At 36.7% G+C, this 21,224-nt stretch overlaps 1 long non-coding RNA gene across 1 annotated transcript; it reads left to right on the top strand.

The window, feature by feature from the left end:
• The first annotated feature begins 5,507 nt into the window (after positions 1–5,507).
• LOC138920901 (uncharacterized) lies at positions 5,508–20,488 on the top strand. The gene is made up of 6 exons (XR_011432893.1): positions 5,508–6,092; positions 6,262–6,387; positions 14,923–15,009; positions 15,123–15,196; positions 16,217–16,311; positions 20,237–20,488. It is a non-coding gene; the product is annotated as an uncharacterized lncRNA (long non-coding RNA).
• The last annotated feature ends 736 nt before the right edge of the window (positions 20,489–21,224 follow it).

Genomic DNA, 21,224 nt, shown 5'->3' on the forward strand with positions numbered 1-21,224 from the left:
ATACAGCATCCATTTATGATAAAAACTCTAAACAAAGTGGATATAGAAGAAAAATATCTCAACATAAGAAAGGCCATATATGACAAACCTACAGCTAATATAATTCTCAATGGAGAAAAACTGAAAGCTATCCCTCTAAGAAGAGGAACTAGACAAGGATGCCCACTTTCACCACTTGTTTAATATAGTATTGGAAGTCCTAGCCAGAGCAATCAGGCAGGAAAAAGAAATAAAAGGGATCCAAATGGGAAAAGAAGAAGTGAAACTGTCACTATTTGCAGATGACATGATTTTGTATATAGAAAACCCTAAAGAATCCACTAAAAAACTTTTAGAAACAATAAACAAATACAGTCAAGTTGCAGGATACAAAATCAACATACAAAAATCAATTGCATTTCTATACACTTACAACAAAGTAGCAGAAAGAGAAATTAAGAATACATTCCGAATTATAACTGCAACAAAAAGAATAAAACCTAGAAGTAAACAACCAAGGAAGTGAAAGTTCTGTACATCAAAAACTATAAAACGTTGTTCAAAGAAACTGAAAGAGACACAAAGAAATGGAAAGATATCCCGTGCTCTTGGATTGGAAGAATTAACATAGTTAAGAAGTCCATACTTCCTAAAGCAATCTATAGATTCAACACAATCCCTATCAAGGTTCCCACAGCATTTTCACGGAAATAGAACAAAGAATCCTAAAATTTATATGGAACAATGAAAGTCCCTGAATAGCCAAAGGAATCCTGAGGAAAAAGAACAAAGCTGGAGGTATCACGCTCCCTGACTTCAAAATATACTACAAAGCTATATTAACAAAAACAGCATGGTACTGGCACAAAACAGACACAGAGATCAATGGAACAGAATCAAGAGCCCAGAAATAGACCCACACATCTATGGACAGCTAATTTTTGACACAGGAGCCAAGAGCATACAATGGAGAAAGGAGAGTCTCTTCAATAAATGGTGTTGGGAAAACTGGACAGCCACGTGTAAAAGAATGAAAGTAGACCATTATCTTATACCATGCACAAAAATCAATTCAAAATGGGTTAAAGATTTGAATGTAAGATCTGAAACCATGATTCTAGAAGAAAACATAGGCAATATGCTTTTGACATCAGTCTTAGCAGCATTTTTTTCAAATACCATGTCTGACAAGGCAAGGAAAACAACAGAAAAAATGAACAAATGGTACTACATCAAACTAAAAAGTTTCTGCACAGCACAGGGAACCATCAATGAGGTGAAAAGACAACCTAACAAGTGGGAGAAGATATTTGCAAACCATCTATCAGATAAGGGGTTAATATCCAAAATATACACAGAACTCATATGTCTCAACAACAAAAAAAACAACCCAATTAAAAAATGGGCAAAAGATATGAACAAAGATTTCTCCAAAGCAAATATACTGATGGCCAACAGGCACATGAAAAGATGGTCAATATCATTAACCATCAGGGAAATGCAAATCAAAACTACAATGAGATATCACCTTACTTGGGTCAGTATGGCTATGATGAACAAGACAGAAAACAAAAAGTGTTGGCAAGGATGTAGAGAGAAGGGAACCCGTGTATATTGCTGGTGGGAGTGCAAACTGGTGCAGCCACTATGGAAGACTGCATGGAGTTTCCTCAGAAAACTACAAATAGATCTACCATATGATCCAGCTATTCCACTGCTGGGTATTTATCCAAAGAACTTGAAAACACACATGCATAAAGAGACATGCACCCCTAATTTCATCACAGCATTATTCACGATAGGCAAGACTTGGAAGCAAACTAGGTGTCCATCAAGGGACTAATGGATAAAGGAGAAGTGGGATATATATACACAATGGAATACTACTCAGTCATAAGAAATGATGAAATCTGGCCATTTGTGAAAACATGGTTGGACCTTGAGGATATCAGATTAAGTGAAATAAATCAGAGGGAGAAAGTCAAATACTGTATGGTCTCACTCATAAGTAGAAGATAAAAATGACAAACAAACACATAGCAACAAAGATTGGATTAGTGATTACCAGAGGGGAAGGAGGGAGAAAGAGGGTGTAAGGGGTGCTTAGACACACATGTGTGGTGATGGATTGTAATTAGTCTTTGGGTGGTGAACATGATGTAATCCACACAGAATTCCAAATATATTACGATGTACACCTGGAATTTATATAATGTTATAATCTAATGTTACCACAATAAAATATATATATATATATAATCTTTTAACTCTATTCCTATGTGTAACATAGTTAATAACGTGAATCGTTGCATCAGTTGAGGATCTTATTTTCTCTTCTAAGGCATATAAAGCATAAAAACCTTTTGAAAACTACTGCTCTCAAAGCACTGTTAGCATACACACAAAAGCATAGCCAACTGTATTTACATTGTGAAATCATGTCTGTGTATGCAGACTCCATATGGCTTAACATCTTTAAAAATATGGTTTCTTATAACACATTTGTGAAAGAGCAATATAAGAATTTCTTCATTTGACATAGCATGATATTTTTGTATTTTTGCTTTATAAATTATAAAGAATTTTTCTCATTTTTGTAAGATAACCCTCAAATAATTAAAAATCTTCAATATACCATATTATTTCCCTCCACGTGTGAGATTTCTCTCTCAAACACATGTACACACACATGAATACACATGTGCAAATATACATATTAAAAACTAATTAAAAACTAATTTGGTAATTATAAAACACCTTTTTTTGATAAAGTCAAAACCAAAAAATTGTTTTATGAAGAATATTAGATCAGAACACTCAAGTAACATAACATCCAAATTTCTAAACACTCCCACATAAAACTTGAAATATACAAATGCATTTAAATATGTATATTAATATTAAAGTACATGTAATTTAAAATAAAATGAGATATTTGTTCAGAAGCACAAAACTTTTGGCAATAAGAGGCCACCACTATAAAAACAATTCTGGTCAAATCACCCATTGATGTATTATTAAACCAAGAGCCTTCCTCTCGATAATTAAGTGTTGTCAAAATCAAGTCACATTTTTCAAAGTTCAACTGAGAATGCCTTTGAATAACTTTTAAAGGGCCCTGCTGAAGCACCATAGAATATTCTATCAGTTATTCAGCATTTGGACATGATTATGCATATATTTACGACCACATTTTCATGATCTCTTAAAAAATATTTTCAGAACATCTTGAGAAGTCTCAAAGGAGCCATTTGAGGAAAGCCAAATTCCAAACTACAGTTCTGTGGATGTGTGTACAGTTATTCTGAGATGAAGTGTCCCTCAGCCATTAAAAAGATGTTTGCTTGAGCAATGCCCAGTAATAGGTTGGCACATTATTTTCAATCAGCAGTTTTTCTTGAAACACTATCACTGGACAAGCCATGAAGCACAGCCCCTTTGATAGATTCTGTCATGAAGATAGAAAACAGTTATTCCTCTAGGCAGAATATGCTAAAGGAGGATTTTCTGTAACTGGTGCAAACCGAGGTTGGGAGGAATTATTTTTGCAATGACTCATGTTAGTGCCAACAAGAAAGACATATTTGTTTCAAATGAGAAACAAATAACTGAGCGTGATTTTATATTCCATTAAAATATAATAAAACTAAAATGCACAGATGGCCAGCATGAGACTATTTTAATTAAATAAATTAGATTAATTCTATGTACAAAAAACATTTAAAAGTATTTTACCAAACATATAACCGTGTTCATCTCCTCACTGCAGAAAGCAAATAAAATACCATTTGTTTACCAGAAAAGTTACTACAAGTTATCCATCATTCAAGTACTGAATTTTCAAAAATATGAATCAGCCTCTCTTTTAAACCCAATAAATTTAGGACTTGCAGACGTGCACATTCAGATTTATGAGGAATGTGACATCCTCAGAAAGAATGACTGAAGCATTTTGATGCCAGAGCCTTGTCTTAAATTTAAACGGTTTCTCACTTATAACTCCTAGATCAGTTCCAGGCCCAGAATGTGAGTTCTCAGCAGTACATGCTGAGAACTGTTTGGTCGACTTCTCCAAAGGAAATTTTCAAGGAGATTTTTTAAAAATCCTTAGACTACAAAAATTAGAAAATTTATGTCACTCCCCAAGTGCCATCAATTCTTAAATATTCCAATCCAAAATCAGTTGCTTCTTTTAACAGAACATCCCTAAAATATAACTCACGATAGCATAAAACATGAAAATGCAGACACAAGAAATCTGCAGACCTAGGTTGATGTTAAGGTTGATGTGACTCTATATGGAAGGATAAGGCTATAGCAATCTGTATACTAAGGAGGCTGCTACCTAAGAAAACACATCAATAGTTTCCAACTCTGTGTGTAGCAGCAACAATCCTTATTTTAAAATGTCTAGCAGTTTCTTTTTTGCAAAAGGCAATTTTGCATCTTTAAATTTTGCAATTGAAAATGACAGTACTTGGGTCAGAAGCCACTTCTGTCTTCTTGGATGGAAAGAGGAAGCTGTTTTGAGGGACAGTCTCCTCCTCCTTAATACCTCAAAGGACCACCTGGGTGAGCACAATGAGTCAGGTGGTTGTAATACACCTAGTCATTATTCATGGGATGTCTTGAACCAATGCCAGGTAAAAGTATCCTCAACTCCTGAAATTACTAGCTTAGGCTCTGGACATCAGAACACTCTCATGTGGTAGCATGGGTAGCTACTGAAGGAACAGATGCTATGAATCAATAATTCAGGGACAGAATAATGCAAATGGGATTTGTTTGGGAATAGGAAAGTTTCATTTATTTTTCTAAGTCTGGAGATTGAAGCCTGGACTCCAAGGAGTGAGAAAATGGTTGAAAGGGGCTCCTGAGAAAGATAAGCATGGCAGCAGCCTGGTAGGGGGAAGAGAAAAAGAAAAGGGCAAGGGGAACCCAGAAGAAATGTGGAACCCTGTAAAGGAGAATAGGTGCCTTTGAAGGAGCAGTGGTAACTGTGAAAGAGGTTCTTACTTTTTCTTCTTGCTTATATTTTTAATATTTTTACATTGTAATACCTTTACATTCTTTCAGGTTTCTTTTTCAATTCTCCATGGCAGTTTTAATTCTCCTGGCCTTTTTTTTTTTTTTCCGTGAGGAAGATCAGCCTTGAGTCAACACGTATTGGCAATCTTTCTCTTTTGGCTTGAGGAAGATTGTCACTGAGCTAACATCTATGCCAACCTTCCTCTATTTTGTTTGTGGGACCCTGCCACAGCATGGCTTGATGAGCAGTATATAGGTCCATGCCTAGGATCCAAGCCCACAAACCCCAGGCCACTGAAACACAGCGTGTGAACTTAACCACTATGCCACCAGACCAGTCCCCTGGCCTTCTGCTTTGGAGAATGGTGTGTGTTTCTGAGTATATTACCAGGCAGGGTGGAGGTTGTGACCCTGCATGTAACAAAGCACTGTGCAGAGGATCATTACCCAGAGAGAAGATTATGAGAGGGCAAAAACTGGTCACCAGAGAGTTCAGAAAAGGAATCTCAAGCAAGACGTGACAAGATTACCAAGGACAAGATCCTACACAAGACAAAGATTTACTGCCATCCACAGGAAGATGACCCAGGCTCTGTTATGTGTTAGCTGCATTAAAAGGAGAAAGGGAATCCCTGAAGACACGAGAATAGGGGGGCAGTCAGGTTTCACTGTAGAAAGATGTTGAGATGAGACAGGAAAAGTGAAACTCAGGCAGCCCTTTGCTCCCAGAGCTCTCCTCCCACTGGCCAATATTTCCCAGAAGTTTAAGCATCCTGAAGTCCCCTGTTCCTGCTGAGATTACTTTACTGAAGAGCTACAGAGACCATTCACTTAATATGTCAGTTCATTTAATTTACCGACCAACATGATCATCTGAAATACCATTTTGTATTTGGATTAGAAAGATTATGGATTAAAGCAAGCTATAAATTCAAAGCTTCTGAGTTGTCCTTGTTTTTGAGATTTCATCTACCATGAGGTGCCTTTTTTTTCCCTTTTCTTTTCTATGAGACAGTATCAGTGCCAACAAGTGACCTCCTGTGAACTGCCATTGAAAGTGCCTGGAAGCTCAGAAAACATCCCCGGTTAGAGATAAGATATTCCTTTGCTTTATACAGAACTCTTATAACTGTTTGCCATTTGTGCTTTGTACTGTTTAGGGTATTGGTTTTTTTTAATTCCATGTTTTACTCGGTGATCCTGCCTGGCAGTTTAGCTTCAGGTTCCAAATCCCTTTTATCTTGACCTTTTCAGCAGCTCATGCTTCCCTGTGACCAGGAAGGATCGAGATTGAAACTGAGGCTGTGGGAGCAGTGGAAACCTGGGAATAAGCTGTTAATATCAAATCATGCTCTTATACAACGATGCAACAATGACAAGGTATGTTTCCAGGAAGGCAGGTGGTTATTTTCATTCATTTTCAAAGAATGTTAAATTACCCGACAGAGGATCTTATCTTTAATGGATTGGAAAAAAACACAAAACACAATGCTTTTGTGTTGTTTTGTTTCATTTTGTTTTAGTTTACAAATTCCATCCTTTAGTAAATCAATGATTAGATGCTAATAAAACATTTTAAAATTTCCAATATGATTTGCTAATTAAGAAGTCAATCATCCTGATATATATGCATATATGTATATAAATATATGTCATGTAATAGTGCATTTTAATATGGTTTCATTGAATATTTTGAAATGTACAATACTTAATAGCCTGGCCAAGGTAAAATCTGAAAATCACTTCTGTATCACTGTTTAACTCCTCGATCTCCTCTTCCTGTAGTAAGGAAATAACACCCTTTCTTACACTGTAAAAAAAAATACCAGAATCAATTCACTTAAAATATCTATATTTTTATTAATCTGGAATCTGCTTTGGTTTCCTTTTGCTTTGAAATGCTTATACTTTTATTCTTTCAGGATCAAAATAAGAAAGGCTCAACTTTACATCCATAAAATCCATCCCTTATTTGCTTAATATTGATTTTAAAATTCAAAGCAAATATAAAAGACTAAAAATATAGCACATGTGGGTAACAGAAAGTTGGCATTTGTACCAGACATGATTTGCTATCATGTAAAGACTGTAAGTCTTTCCCCCATGTCTTCCTGGCTGGCAGAACTGCCATAAAGATCAACTGACCATGTCTACGTCTACTTGGAGGTACCTTGAAGGAGGTTATGCTATCCTCAGGCTGATCAATGGAGTCTTAGCAATCCCATTGCCCTTGATAAGAATTTATCTAAAAATTAGCTTGCGATTTTTATTTCTATAGAAAGAATTCATTCTGGGGAAACTTTTGATTAAAAAAAAGATTTTTAACAAGAATTCTTTTCTTCCTCCTGAATAAGGCTCTGAGTGACAGTGAAGGATGGAGCTGTGGCAGCCAAATTATAACCATGTGGAAGCAAGCTTGAGGTTAAAGCCAAAGTTCTGAGTACAGCTAACCCTTTGGTAATATTGTTAAGCTGGTGAACTAACCAGCCTTGCGATTATTCTCTTTCAGACTTCATGTTCTGTAAGATAATAAATTCCAGTTAAGTTTCTTTAGACTTTTTTCTGTTATTTGAAATGAAAACATTTTTAAGGAAACTTATTTACATCTACATGTGTATGTCCATAGATACACAAATACAAATAAATGAAAAATATATACTATTTATTTACGTATATACAAAATATACATATATATTGTATATATTTCTCATGATTTCAAGGAAACCATATCTGGTTATGAATTATGTTGCTCCACTTCAAACTGTGATAAGAACAATTAACCAATGTTTGAAGCAAAGTTATCAAAATCAAATGTACAGATAAATTTACTTTCTAACAAAGTTTACTCAAAAATATATTTGTTGACAAAATCCCTTTTAGTGGACAGGAATATTCTACAGACCACATTGAACTTCATGCAGTACAGCCCAGAATGTATGACTATCCAGCTCCTACATAATTTTTAATGTCCTTTTGTTTCTGTTATTGTTGTGGTAGTTATTTATTTATTTATTTATTTTTTTGAGGAAGATTACCCCTGAGCTAACATCTGCCACCAATCCTCCTCTTTTTGCTGAGGAAGACTGGCCCTGAGCTAACATCTGTGCCCGTCTTCCTCTACTTTACATGTGGGATGCCTATCACAGCATGGTTTGACAAGCAGTGCCATGTCCGCACTAGGGATCTGAACCGGTAAACCCCAGGCCACCTAATTGGAACGTGCAAACTTAACTGCTGCGAGACCCGGCTGGCCCCGGTAGTTTTTTTTTTTTTTTTAAGTACAACATATTTCAAAACTGTCTTCTTTCCAGGGTGTGTTCAGTGCAGTCCCATATGTCTACTGAAAATCAAGGGCAAGAAAAAGAATACATCTAATTCAAAATTTTCCTAAAGATATATCCTAAATCATTAATTAAAATCATATTTACTAGACTCAAATATACATTTTATATGTTTAATAGCTTAGCATCATCTTTTAAATTTTCTTCTTGGAAAACTTATAGGACATAGAAAATGAGATGATTTCAGACTAAAATGAAAACCTCAAAGGAGTTATTGATCTTCTCACATCACATCACAATCACATGGATTGTGGACCAGAAAAACTACTGGCAACCAAGAGCGAGTTCAGAGTAATTTAAGAAAATAAAAGTTTGTCTAAGTCTGCAAATGGAGAGAGTCAGAATTTCGGGAGAGGACTCTTAGGTGTAATGTCCTTAAAGTGCAATTCCAGAAACATTGCACTTGTAGATATGGAGTGACCCAGTTGAGTGCTCTTTGGAAGGTCAATTGCATCGACTACAGCTCTGCCAATCCTTGCTTTTGCTGATGAGAGCTTTGCAAGTTTCCTCACAGACTAAATCTAAGTTTCCTGCAGGAAACTGAGAAGATCATATATATCAAGTATGCCAGACTGTCTTATTTTTTGTAAACAAATAAATCCTGTGAGTTTCCTAACTTCCCAAAGAACCAAATGTTTTTGTTTCCTAAGGTAAACTTAGATCTGCCACCAGCTGCTGAAGTCCCCAGATCTCGGGTTTCATGTAGCCTTCAGAGGTCAAGCATTAGCTGACCATCAAGAATCCAGTGTTCAAAATACAATGGATTAAAGCAATCAAATTCCTATGATTATATGACAAAATGTGACATATTTACTTTGATTAATGCTACCACTACATGTCAAAAGTCCTACCACACTCACAGTTTTTGACTTTCTGTATCATTCATTCATTCACTCACTCACTAAATTAACAATATTTATTAACTTTTCCATGGGCCAGAAACCAGGAGCATCCTAGTAGACAGGAAAGATGTGGTCTCTACCCTCAAACTTTAGAGTCCAGCGGAGGTGACAAGAATTCACATTCGTGTAAAATCTATTATTGGTTTATAACATGCATTGGTCTAAGCTGTTTACACATATCTTCTGCTTTATCCTTTCAACCAACTTGTGTGTTATCGTTATTAGCCATATGTTACAATGGAAAGAACTGATGCTTACAAAGCTTAGAAAACCTGGACAGATGCGCCAAGCCAACAAATTGCAGAATTAAACCTTGAATCCTAATCCATTTTACCATAAAGCTCATGTTTTTAAGCAAATGCAATGGTTCTGATTATACAGTCACTTATTCAGCAAATATTAATTGAGTACCAAGTAAATACCAGACATTATAAGGAGAACTTGAAAAAAGGCACAGGAAAAGATAAGGTGCCTGCCCATATACAGCCAGCATTCTCATAGGAAAGAGAGATCATTAAATAAGTAAAACGCCAAGTAATTTAATTCAAAGAAATGATAGCTCCTATAAAGTACAGAAAGCAGGGTAAGTGCTTAGAGAAGGGAGCAAATAATTGTCAGAAAAATCCTCTCTGAGGAAATGACACGGGAGCAGAGACATGGATTATTTGAAGGAGTAATCTATGCAAAGAGCTGGGAGAAACATCTAGAAGTCCAGCAGATAGAAAAGCAAATGCAAAGCCCTTGAGATGGGACCAAGCTTATTGCATCTAAGGATCATCAAGAACAGGGGCTGGCAAACCATGTTCTGTGGGCCGGATGTGGCCCACTGCCTGTTTTGTATAGCTCATGAGTTAAGAATGGTTTTCACATTTTAAGTGGTTGAAAAAAATACAAAAACATATTATATTTGTGACATGCAAAAATTATATGAAATTCCATTTCAATCCCTAAAAATAAAGTTTTATTGGAACACTATCAAGCTCATTTGTTCACATACTGTCCATAGTTGCTTGTGCACTACAACGGCAGAATGGAGGAGTTGTGACAAAGACTGTAAGACCCAAAAAGCCTAAAATGTTTACTATCTGCCCCTTGTAGAAAATATTGTGATGAAGAAGGCCAGTGTGAATGAAGATTGTTGCATAAGGAAGAAAGAGAGGATTAGGAAATGAGTGAGTGGGGTAGACGTAGGTCAGCTCATGTAGAGACTTGCACACCACAGTAAAGGGGTTTGGAGACGACTGTTGTTGAAAGAAGAGGCTTTAGAAGGTTTTGAATAAGGAATTTGACTTAAACTTTTAAAAAGTCTCCTTGGATATTTTGTTGGGGGTGAGGTGGTGGGGGGGAGAGTAAGAATGAAAGCAGAAAAAGCATTCTGGAGTATTACACTACTAAGGCAAACCTTGATGATGTCCTCAATGAAGGCAGTAGCTAAGCAGCTGGGGAGAAGCATCCATTTGGAATAAACAGGATTTCTTGATAGACTAGAAGTCAGATGTCAGGAAGAAAAAGAAAGTGGAGAGGACACCCAAGTTTCTGGCCATGTCAAATGGGACAACTTTGGGGATTTTTACCAACATGGGGAAGACCAAAGAGTTGCTTGTTTGAACGGGGAATCAAGAACTCTGTTTTGGATATAATAAATTTGGTGTACCTGTTAAACCTCCAACAGTTAATGCCAAAGAATAAAAGAATCTGAAACTCAGAGAAGATATTATATTTTTTTCCATTACTCTGTTAATGAAATTAAAGCCATAGGGCTGGACGGGATTGCTTTGTAATGTGCTATGTAGGTAGGATAGAGAAAACAGCAGTGCTCTGAGCCCAAAAGACACTCCAGTTAGAGTTCTAAAGGTCAAGAGCAAAACTAAGTGACCACTGAGGCAGGAAGGAAACTATTAAAGTATTATATGGAGAAGGAAGTGTCAAACACTTCTTGGAAAATAGGGCATATGATAGTTCTTAAACTTTAAAACATTATCTTATTATTAATGATTATTTTTTTTCATAGTAATGTTTTCCTTCTAACAAAAAAGACCCTAAAACAATTTTTTAGTTATTATATTTTAATAAGCACAAAACTATCAGCAAAGCCAGAAACTATAATTCCATGACTTCAGGAGATTCAGAAATTTGTTTTTTAACTATTTTTACAGCAGCAAATAAAATAGTTTATCTAGGTTCCACTCAATAATCAGGTCTCCTCTTAATTAAATTACATTATTTAGAAAATATAGTAAAGAAAAATGACTTAATCCGCTGTGCAAGTTCAGTATCCTACAGACATGCCCATTACATATTCAGCATGTTTTTACTGGTACTTTACCAATCCAAAAAATAAGGGAGTAACTAAAGAAAGATGTGAAATTTGGAAGCTCTAGTGAAAAGGTACCTCTGTTATTTACAGCCTCTAGTAGCCAAAAACCTGAGTGTATGTTGCTATCACTCCTATGGGGTCCTGGTACATGTTCTGCTATTGTGTAAAGAACTAAAGGACAGTAAAATAAATGTTCTATGATCTTATAGAATTTGAAGAATTTAGCAACTCTGTATTTTGTAGCAAAGTAAAAAAAAAATTGAGCTTTTTCTCATTGTAATTTCGATTGATTTTTATGAAGAAAAAGACATTGATTTGTGAGGTTTTGTCCCACTTAGTTCTGAAAATTTATTCAATTTTCAAAATCATCTAAAGTGCTAATCATAACTTTTGAGTAGCTTGCCATGTTAATTGGCATTTCAACTATATTAAGTGGTCTCTATCATTTATAAATATTTAAAGGAAGAAAGACAGCTAGTTTTCATGGTTGCTTTACCATAGCCAGGAGAATGAACTGTGTAATATTTAATGGTCCACTGTACTAATAATGCCTGAAAGTAATTCCTCTCCTAAATGTGTCTCACGCTGTACCTATCAATCATAGGATTGTACCAGATAAATGTCAGATTAGCTAAAAATAATCTCTTGCAAAATAACCATTAAGCAAATGATTTTCCAGAAAAATCAAAGGTATATTGGTATTAAGTAAAATTTTAAAACATTGCTTACATCAAGATATATGCCATCTATTATTTCTGCCCATCACAGGAAAGGAATTATATTGGTTGTAGATTTTTACTCTCTACAAAATCACGTTTGATATTATCTAGAAACTTCTGTGATCACCAAAGTGGTAAGTAGGGTGGAACTCAGCATTCAAAGTTAATTGAATGACTTCTAAGAGGCAGACGCTGTACCAGGTGTTGAGCAATGAGAGGAGAACACTCAGTTCCTACCCTGAAAGAACTTACGTTCCACTGGGGAAAACATGTAAGCTATCAGGGCCGCCTAACCCAGAATGGAAGGCCGTGCAATACTTCCCAAAGAAAATAGATTTGGAGCAGAATGTCCCTAGTCCAGAGTTAGATACACTCATCTCAGTGGCTTAAGTAAGCAGAAATAACTCTTCTTTATTGAGACTCTATTGAAATGCCAGGGACTCAGACATCTTGCCGAGTGTTCTACACACATTAGTACTAATCCTCAAATCAGCTTTTGGTTTATACATAGGAGGTCCTAGAGGAATAAAAAGTTCACTATCTCACCCAAAGTTACACATATAGAATTACACGTTAGGATTTAACATCCCATCACATCACCCTACCTCCCCATCCACGTCTGCCTGGCTTAAAAGCCACCTTCTTTCCGCTAAAGCACAGAGTCTTTCATTGCTGAAAGTTTCATTTCAGTTCATTTCTGCCAACAAAAGCAATGGGAAAAGATCTAACCTTAATCTAACATAGATTAAACATTCGTCTCAGTATCTAAAGTATTTAAGTTAAGTCTCTGTCTTCTTTAGGTTAACTGTTAGTTTTTCGTTAAAGTCCTTCTCCAGTTATCTTCTGACCATCATGAATGCACGAACACTCCATGTAGGTAAAATTTATAAAATGAAGAGGATTAATTTCAAAGTCAAGGTGTATTATAATTAATCTTTAGACTAGAATGTCTCCCTCTGATTTTAATTCTCTATAATTCTATCAAGACAACTTCTTCTACAACTTCCCATTACCTGATGGAGTATCTTCATCTTTAAGTCAGGTTATGAAGTCATGTCATTCACAAACAGACCTGTGTCTTGGATAGATCTAGGGCAATTACATGACCCTCCAGCAGATCACCTTGGGCCCCAAGTTTGCAGGGTGTTGAGGACAGAGGGCATTTTTATTATCTCCTCCCTGAATATCACCAAAATTCAATTATGAAACTTCTATCTTTATTGATGCTCTGTGGGGTCTTTGAAAGATGTGCCCAAGCAGCTTCCTTTCACACTGATTATCTTGACTGTGCCCCACACTGATTCAGTTACCTAGGCGTCCATATTTACCTCTTTACGCAAGGCAGATCTCAGATGTTCAAATGCTTCCTATTTGACTGAGATTTAAAGAAGAGATTTCATCTTGTTTGTCTTTGCATCTCTCAAGAGTAATACAAAGTATAACATTTGGTAGATACTCAATAACTGCCTGTTTAGTAGAAATTGATGAAATATCTTGATTTTTATGATCAATTACAGTGACTCCTATCGTAAGATTCAGAAAGACGAACAGGTCTTCTGGAATTCTAATTTGTTGCCAACATCCCCTCTCGCTGAGAAATTCATGGATATGAATCACAATTCTCTAGGCTAAAGTAATCAAGAATAATAAAAAGTTATAATAATAACTTATTATGTGCTAGGTATCTAAAAACTCACATAATCTTTATAATAGTATGAGTTAATATGATCCCAGTTATAGAGAAGAGGAAATGGGACCCAGAGCAGTTATGTAAACTTGCTCAAGGTCATACAGTAACAAAATGTGGAATCGGAATTTGAATTCAGCAGCCTGGTTTCAGAGTCCAGGGGAAGTTTAGTTAGAAAATTTAAAATAACTTTCCCAAACATATAGGAGTCACAAATAGACAGTGTCTTCCCTCATTCCCCCAGCAGGGTCTTTGGACAAGCCGAACTGGAGAATCATCATTATTATATAGTTGCAGAAATAGTTAAGCCATTGAATATTAACTCTTCTTTAATAAAATATGGATGCTATAGTTAAGTAATGTCATGTCTTCTAAAGTATTAACGTGTTTTTTCAGAAACCTAAATCTTATATTGAAATTTGATACACTGTGTATTTTATATATCACATATATAAAATATTCATTAAAAAAATGAAGAAGCTGAAGCATAGCATTGAAGTCCCAAGGTCCACAGATCTGTAGTCTGTTATAAACTACGTATAAAAGACTAACAGCTGAGTTCATTCACAAAATACACAGCATGGTCCTTTTATTGCAGACACTTTCACAATCAATTCAGCCCAATGAGGAAAGGCCCATCAATCAATCAGCCAGACAGCTAATCAAAACACACATTGAAAGGTCTATCAAGTCAGAGTTCTGAAAGGAATTTAACTTTGATTATTTGAACACTAGAGATGCCTGGTTTAAGAGTTGAGTTGCCTCCAAATAGAAGATGGAGCTATCTTTTTCTATAAAATAGATTGTCTGGCCTTATTCATAATAAGATCAGCCAATCAATCAACTTTCTGAAAAGCAATTCATCCTAAATGTTTACAAATAACCAAGCTTAGAAGGGAGATAACAGTGCAAGAGCAGTGTTCATTTTGTTCTTTTAAAATTTCTACAGAAACGTGTTACACAGAGAAAGATGAGAACTTTAAATGACTCCAAATCACTAAGGAGCAATTGTACGTCAAGGAAGAAACAAGATGAGGTAAATTGTACAAGGCAACTTGACTTCTCCCCTTGTCACTTATCACAAATCCAGGCAGCAAAATATGTGCTTTTATCTGAAGTATCAAACTTTTATGTATCTCTTTCCTGAAGCAATCTCCAATGCTTAACCACAAGCTGTACAGCTGAAAAAAAAAAAACATCTTCAGCCTCACCACCTCTTACAGGTAAGCTCACATCACATTATAATTCTTCTTTTTGGGTAACGAACTCTTTGTTTTCAATTAGTCAATCAGACCACAGACATTTATAAGTATCTGTCTAAATAAACTCAACTCCATTGCACATCACTTCTAATACAGACAATTTTCATTCCTACAATCAACTGAATAAGTGTCTCTGTACTAGGAGATACTTAGAAATTAGAGGTAGGGATCATATAAAATTTTAAAAGCTAATTAATGTGGAAGACAAAATACATCCATCACTGAACAATTCAATTCCACTTTTTCAAAACTGTTTGAATAACTTAATTCTTGTAGCTTAATTGCATTAACCTGTAATGGATTTCAATCTTTTTCTCAAAATAATATTGCAATGCTAGCCTCAAGATTAATCAAAAAAAAAAAAAAGAAAGAATTGGAAGTTTGGCTGTACATCAGGAAATCTTCTCACCCCATGTTCTTCGTGAGGAAGATAAGAGTGGGGTTACATTTCTAAACCTGTGCAACTGGTTTAAGCTCACTCTACTATCACCGCATTTTGTGGGACTCCAATCACAGCACCTAACCAAAAATACATTATCATCCTTTCCTTGCATGTTGTTTTCTAAAAATCACATTTGTCCTCCAAATGGAGGGCAGTGGACAGGAAAGATTGACATGATCCTTTACCCCTAAAAACAGCTATACCTTCTTCAGCCTAATGTCACATCTACTAGGTTTCATGCTGCATCTGATAATCGAGAAATTGGAAGATGCCCTTAGGCTGATAGTGGAAGCCCCTAAAATATCCATATAGATTCCAGGGTGTCCTCGAAGATAAGAATGTTCTCATGGCGTCAATGGCTGTCTTTTCTCACCATTAAAAGGTCAGCCAGGAATAATATCTCTGCTACAAATAAGTAAGTGCAGAGGGCATTCTGAAAACTTGAGGGCTTTCTACTAATCCTAGTACTTCTACTTATTTCAGTAGGCACATCCCTGCATATACCCTCCAATAGAGACCACTCTTCTTATTCATCGCAGGTCACAGGGCCAGATGGAGAAGTTGGCATGCTGCTTCCTTCCCCTGGAAGTTCCTAGACTATATTTCCTTCACAACTGCTCTCAAAGTCCTCCAGGTTGGTTCAGGCCACTAATTTGTTCGTAGACCACATCAATGAAGGGATAACACTGGGAGTCCTTGACTTTAAGGGAGCCATTCTAGAACAGACTACAAAGAAGATGAGTATACCCAGCTAGAAAGATAGAGGCACACACAAAGTTTCTGTGCCAGTTTCTGCCTTGATTTTTGCCTTAAGTACCCACCACACATATATCTTGACTCATCAACCTATATGGGCTCTGCTCCCATTGATTTCACCTTTGTGACCTGGTACATCATCTCTGTTTACTAGGGACTCTCTGTCACAGTTAAATTATGGCTTGAGTATATTATTAGTCCTGCATGGCTAACTCCTTTAGCTGGATATATGGGAAAGTGGCTCAGCTCTTTCTCTACCTTGGCTTGTATCCTAGGACTTCCTCTTGGGACTTTCTTGGCAACATGGTCTCAGCAGGGCAGATCTCCAGCTTCTCTGGATTTCCACCAAAGCGATGGGCTTCTGTGAGCTAGTCACTCCTTTGGTTTTGGAATTCTTATTCATTTGACAGTCGCCCTTTTAGAAATTCCTTGCAGGTTTGAGATTACCTCCTCCTCTCCTTTGCTGTTTCACAGTTGCTCCCTAAAGTAGGCACTGAAGAAATGTTTGCTAAATGAATAACAAACAGTTAGCATCTCAGTTTTCATCAGGGATTTTATTTTCAATTGACGTTATAAACACTTGGCAAAGTTAGGAAGAGTCAAGGCCAAGTCTACTATATGGGTGTCTTTAGAGAGCTAATAAATGTGCAAATTTTAAGAAAGCAGCATTTTTTCCAAGTCAAGCTACCTGTGGAGCTGGGTGCATACACTTTGGAGATCATTTTTCTTTCCTGCATTTTCATCATCTGATTTTCTTACAGCATTAATTTTGTACATGGACTTGTTCACATTCTCCAAACTCCTAAGTTTCATGACTCTCTACAGATACAGCAGATGTTGAGTGAATATTCAGCTAAGGCCTCTGACTCAGGCCTGGAGGATGAGCATTTTGGGCCTGGGCTATCCCCAAGGTTATCACTCTTAGATTTTATCTTCTTTCCTGTTTTACAGAATGAAAAATAGGATGAAAAAATCAATATGATATAAATTCTAATAAGGTAAACAAAACCACTAAGGACTAAGCCAGTCGAAAACCAAAAGAGACTAAAAATCCCTTACCAAGAGCCTCGAGCTCCTGAGGGAAGACGTTGGGTTTCAGCCTTGGGGTGGAGTTCACTGAAGGACTGCTTAGAGGCCTCTTGAGAGAAAACCTGAGGCAAAGTAGTCTTCCTGGGCCACATCCAATCCCTCAGAGACAAGAGGAGCCAATAATCAAACGAGGCTGCCCTCAGCTACTCCCATCAGCCTAGTGCAGACACCCCACCCGCAGCCTCCCCGGACTCGATCCAGCCACTCTGTGCCCTCAGTGGCGTCCAGTGGAGTTATGCAGGGTTCTCTAGATCCCTTCCTGTGAGGAGTGAGCTCCTCTCTCATTGGTTCCTCACTCTGCCACTTGTGAGCTATCTAGCTTTGGGCAAGTTACTGACCCTCTCTGTGTCTCAGGGTCCCCAATGGCAAAATAGGAATAATACCATCAACCTCATAGATGATATAATGCATGTAAAGCCTTTCAAACAGGACCATGGTATGGAAGATTCCAATACATATCAGGCATCATTGGTTTAGTGTTTTACCCTCTCTGCACATATCATTAATCTGATTATCATAGCCATACTGTAACAGCTAGTGAGATGAGTATCCATATTAAGAAACTGACTCAGGGAATTTAAGTGACTAGGATTTGCCCAAGTTAGCATAGCTACCAAATGGTGGAGCCAAGACTGGGCCTCAAGTCATTTTATATGTGGACCACTGCTCTCTCTACAATACCAAGCAGGCTAAGTTCATTGAAACATTGTTGGAGTCACCTTGGAAGATCAGCCTGTGAGATTTCCCACATTTCACATTCTTGACACTAGGGTGTTGGGGTGCTAGGAAGAGAAGAGGTATAGGTTTTCCAATACCTGGTTGTAGATTGTTTATATTATGATGCTGCTGCAGCTGATGATGATGATAAGTATTAGTAACTATTACTACCTATCACTTAAGGAAAGCCAATCATTTCCAAAACTACATAAGCATAAGAAATAATAAATGGTTGTCCTTTCATGACACCAAGTTTTGAGGTGGTCTTTTACACAAGAATAGATAACAGAAACAACCCCCATTATCTTAAATGAGTTTTCTAATCTTATAGCATCCTGGAAAGTAATTGGATATTTATGAAAAAGAAATGAATGAGACTGACCCCAGCCCAAGCTAACGTGAGGCAGAAAATGTGAACCTGGGCATGTGGAGGCAGAAAGGAACATGAATGAGTGTCACTACCTTGCAGAAAGCATAAGGCCAGCTCTGGATGATGAAAAGGGAATGGCCATGTTTATCCAGACCTCTGAGAGGCATCTGCTGCCTTGCAGGGCTGAAAATTCCCTTGAAGAGTTGCCTAAGAAAAAGTACAACTCTGTCACTTAACAGCTCATTAATTCATTAACATGGGAGGTGCAATAATGATGTGGTTGAAAGTATGATCTCCAGAGTCAGAAGTCTGGGTTCTATGCCTGGTTTTGCCATTTACAGGCTGTGAAATCTTGGCCAAGTTACTGAAATTCTCTGCACCTCTGAAAAAAATGGAGATATTCATAGCTCCGATCTCATATGAATAATAAATAAGTTAAACTATGCCGTTTGCTTAGAAGAGTGCCTGACAATTAGTAATGCTCAAGAAGTGTTGGCTATTAATATTAATGTAGATTTTCAAGCAACCATTCTATTACCCTGCCTGTTTCACATTTAGCAATTTGGCTCAGCCTTACAGCATCACAACAACAGTCCCACTAGAACTTGGGACTTGTTAAAGACTGATAATCCCTTAGTTATATAACTCAGCCTACTCACTAGTGCCACATATTTGTCATGTCCTCATTTATCTCCCAGCCTCCTGCCTCCTTTTTTCCTGGCTTCCAAACACACTAAGACAAAAGTGTACATATAAACATACATCCCTCCCTCCATCCTTTCTTCCGAAATTCAAATTTCTATGTGATTCCATTCTGCTCATTAACAAACATGTTCCACACTTTCCTGAGCCAATCCCCAATCCTATAATTGCCCTATTTGAAATGTCTTCCGGACTGCCACATAATAATGAATAAATTAACCTTTATCCTCCATTTTTCCTTAAATATCCGTTTGCTCTCTTGCTTTCCCAAATGACACCTTCACACACATTTCTCAACTTCAACCTTTCTCTGCTCTTTTTCTTCAATCAGATCACAAAACTGCTCGTCTGCACACTCTAACAGTATTCCCTCAATTCTGTTACACTCTCTAGCTAATATTAACAATCACATTTCTCAAAAGCATAGTGTACATTCCCTGCCTCCACTTCTTCTCCTATAAATACCTTTACATCTGACTTCTGTTTCAATAATATTTTGGATGCTTTCTTTCAAACTCAAAGTATAAGACTCTTGGGGTGGGGGAGCATCGGTGTGGGGTGTGTGTGTATGTGTGTGTGTGTTCATAGCTGAGTGTGTGTTTTCTTATTACTCATCGTCCTGGGTCTCTGTAACATTTGATGTTTTGGTCTCTGCTTTGATGAGGAGATGCTCTGCACTCTGTGACACTGCATTTTTCTTTCTCTTTCTGCCTTCCTTGCTCAGACTCGAAGTGAATAGATTGCCTTCAGTGGGATATTTTCTTGCTTAAATGATTTATTCTTTTGTTGATATCTCCATTATCATTTTAAGTTATCATTTGTAACTGGTTTGATTTATCTATAGCTTTGGTTCCTAATCATTAAAAAAAGTATTTAATCTGATTGTAAGATGCCTTCTCTTTGCTACATTTATCACTCTCTTCAGCCTCGTCCTGATGATGGATGACCCACACGTGGTCAATGAATCACCTTGTTCTTCTCTACTTGGTCTGAAGGTCCCGTGGGAGACATGACTCAGAACCATTACAGCTGCTATCCTGAGTTCTTTTTTTTCCCCAGCTTTATTGAGGTATAATTGAGAAATAAAGCTGTATATATTTAAAGTGTACAATATAATGATTTAATATACATATATTTGGTGAAATGTTTACCATAATAAAAATTAACATATCTGTCATCTCACATAATTACGTTTTTTTTCTTTTGTGGTGAGAACCATGAAACTCTATTCTCTTAGCAAATTCCAAGTATACAATACCAAATTCTGACTCCTCACATCCAAAATCCTGACTCTGGGCCCTACCGCTAGACCCCAAAGAACGCTTCTCACAGGTTTTTGATATCATACCTGGAGAATTGGCATACTTGATGGCTGCTAAAATGTTCCATATCCTGTGGAATCATGGACATTGCATTCTAATATATGTGAATTTGTAAAAATGTTGTGAGATTATGCAAACTGTCCATTTAACTTTTTGTTAATCCAGTAGAAAAATGCACATATAAATGTCTATCTACCGTCCATTGACTATAGGATTCTTATAGAAATGCTAAATCTCACTGCACCCTTAATGAGAAAGAAGCCATTGAGTCCAATTTTACAAAAAGAGGGGTCATTTCCCAAGATCCTACTCTTATTTAATTTTCTGTCTAAGACTTAACTCTGTTTTGTATGACTCAGTTTCTTATTCTCGCTACCAAACACAGTGACTGTCTTTAAATTGCAAGATGTCTCAAGGTGTCTCTTTTATTATATTTTGAAATAATATGTTCCTTTCATGTAAAGATAGTATTAATATTTTAGCATGCCAAGGGGAACAGTAGTCAATATATGAATATTTACTGCGTACCCCCCCTTTTTGAAAAATCACTTTTATTGAGGTATAATTTAGATACCATAAACAGCACCTATT

Source organism: Equus caballus, chromosome 26 (assembly GCF_041296265.1).
Source record: "Equus caballus isolate H_3958 breed thoroughbred chromosome 26, TB-T2T, whole genome shotgun sequence".
Classification (NCBI taxonomy): domain Eukaryota; kingdom Metazoa; phylum Chordata; class Mammalia; order Perissodactyla; family Equidae; genus Equus; species Equus caballus.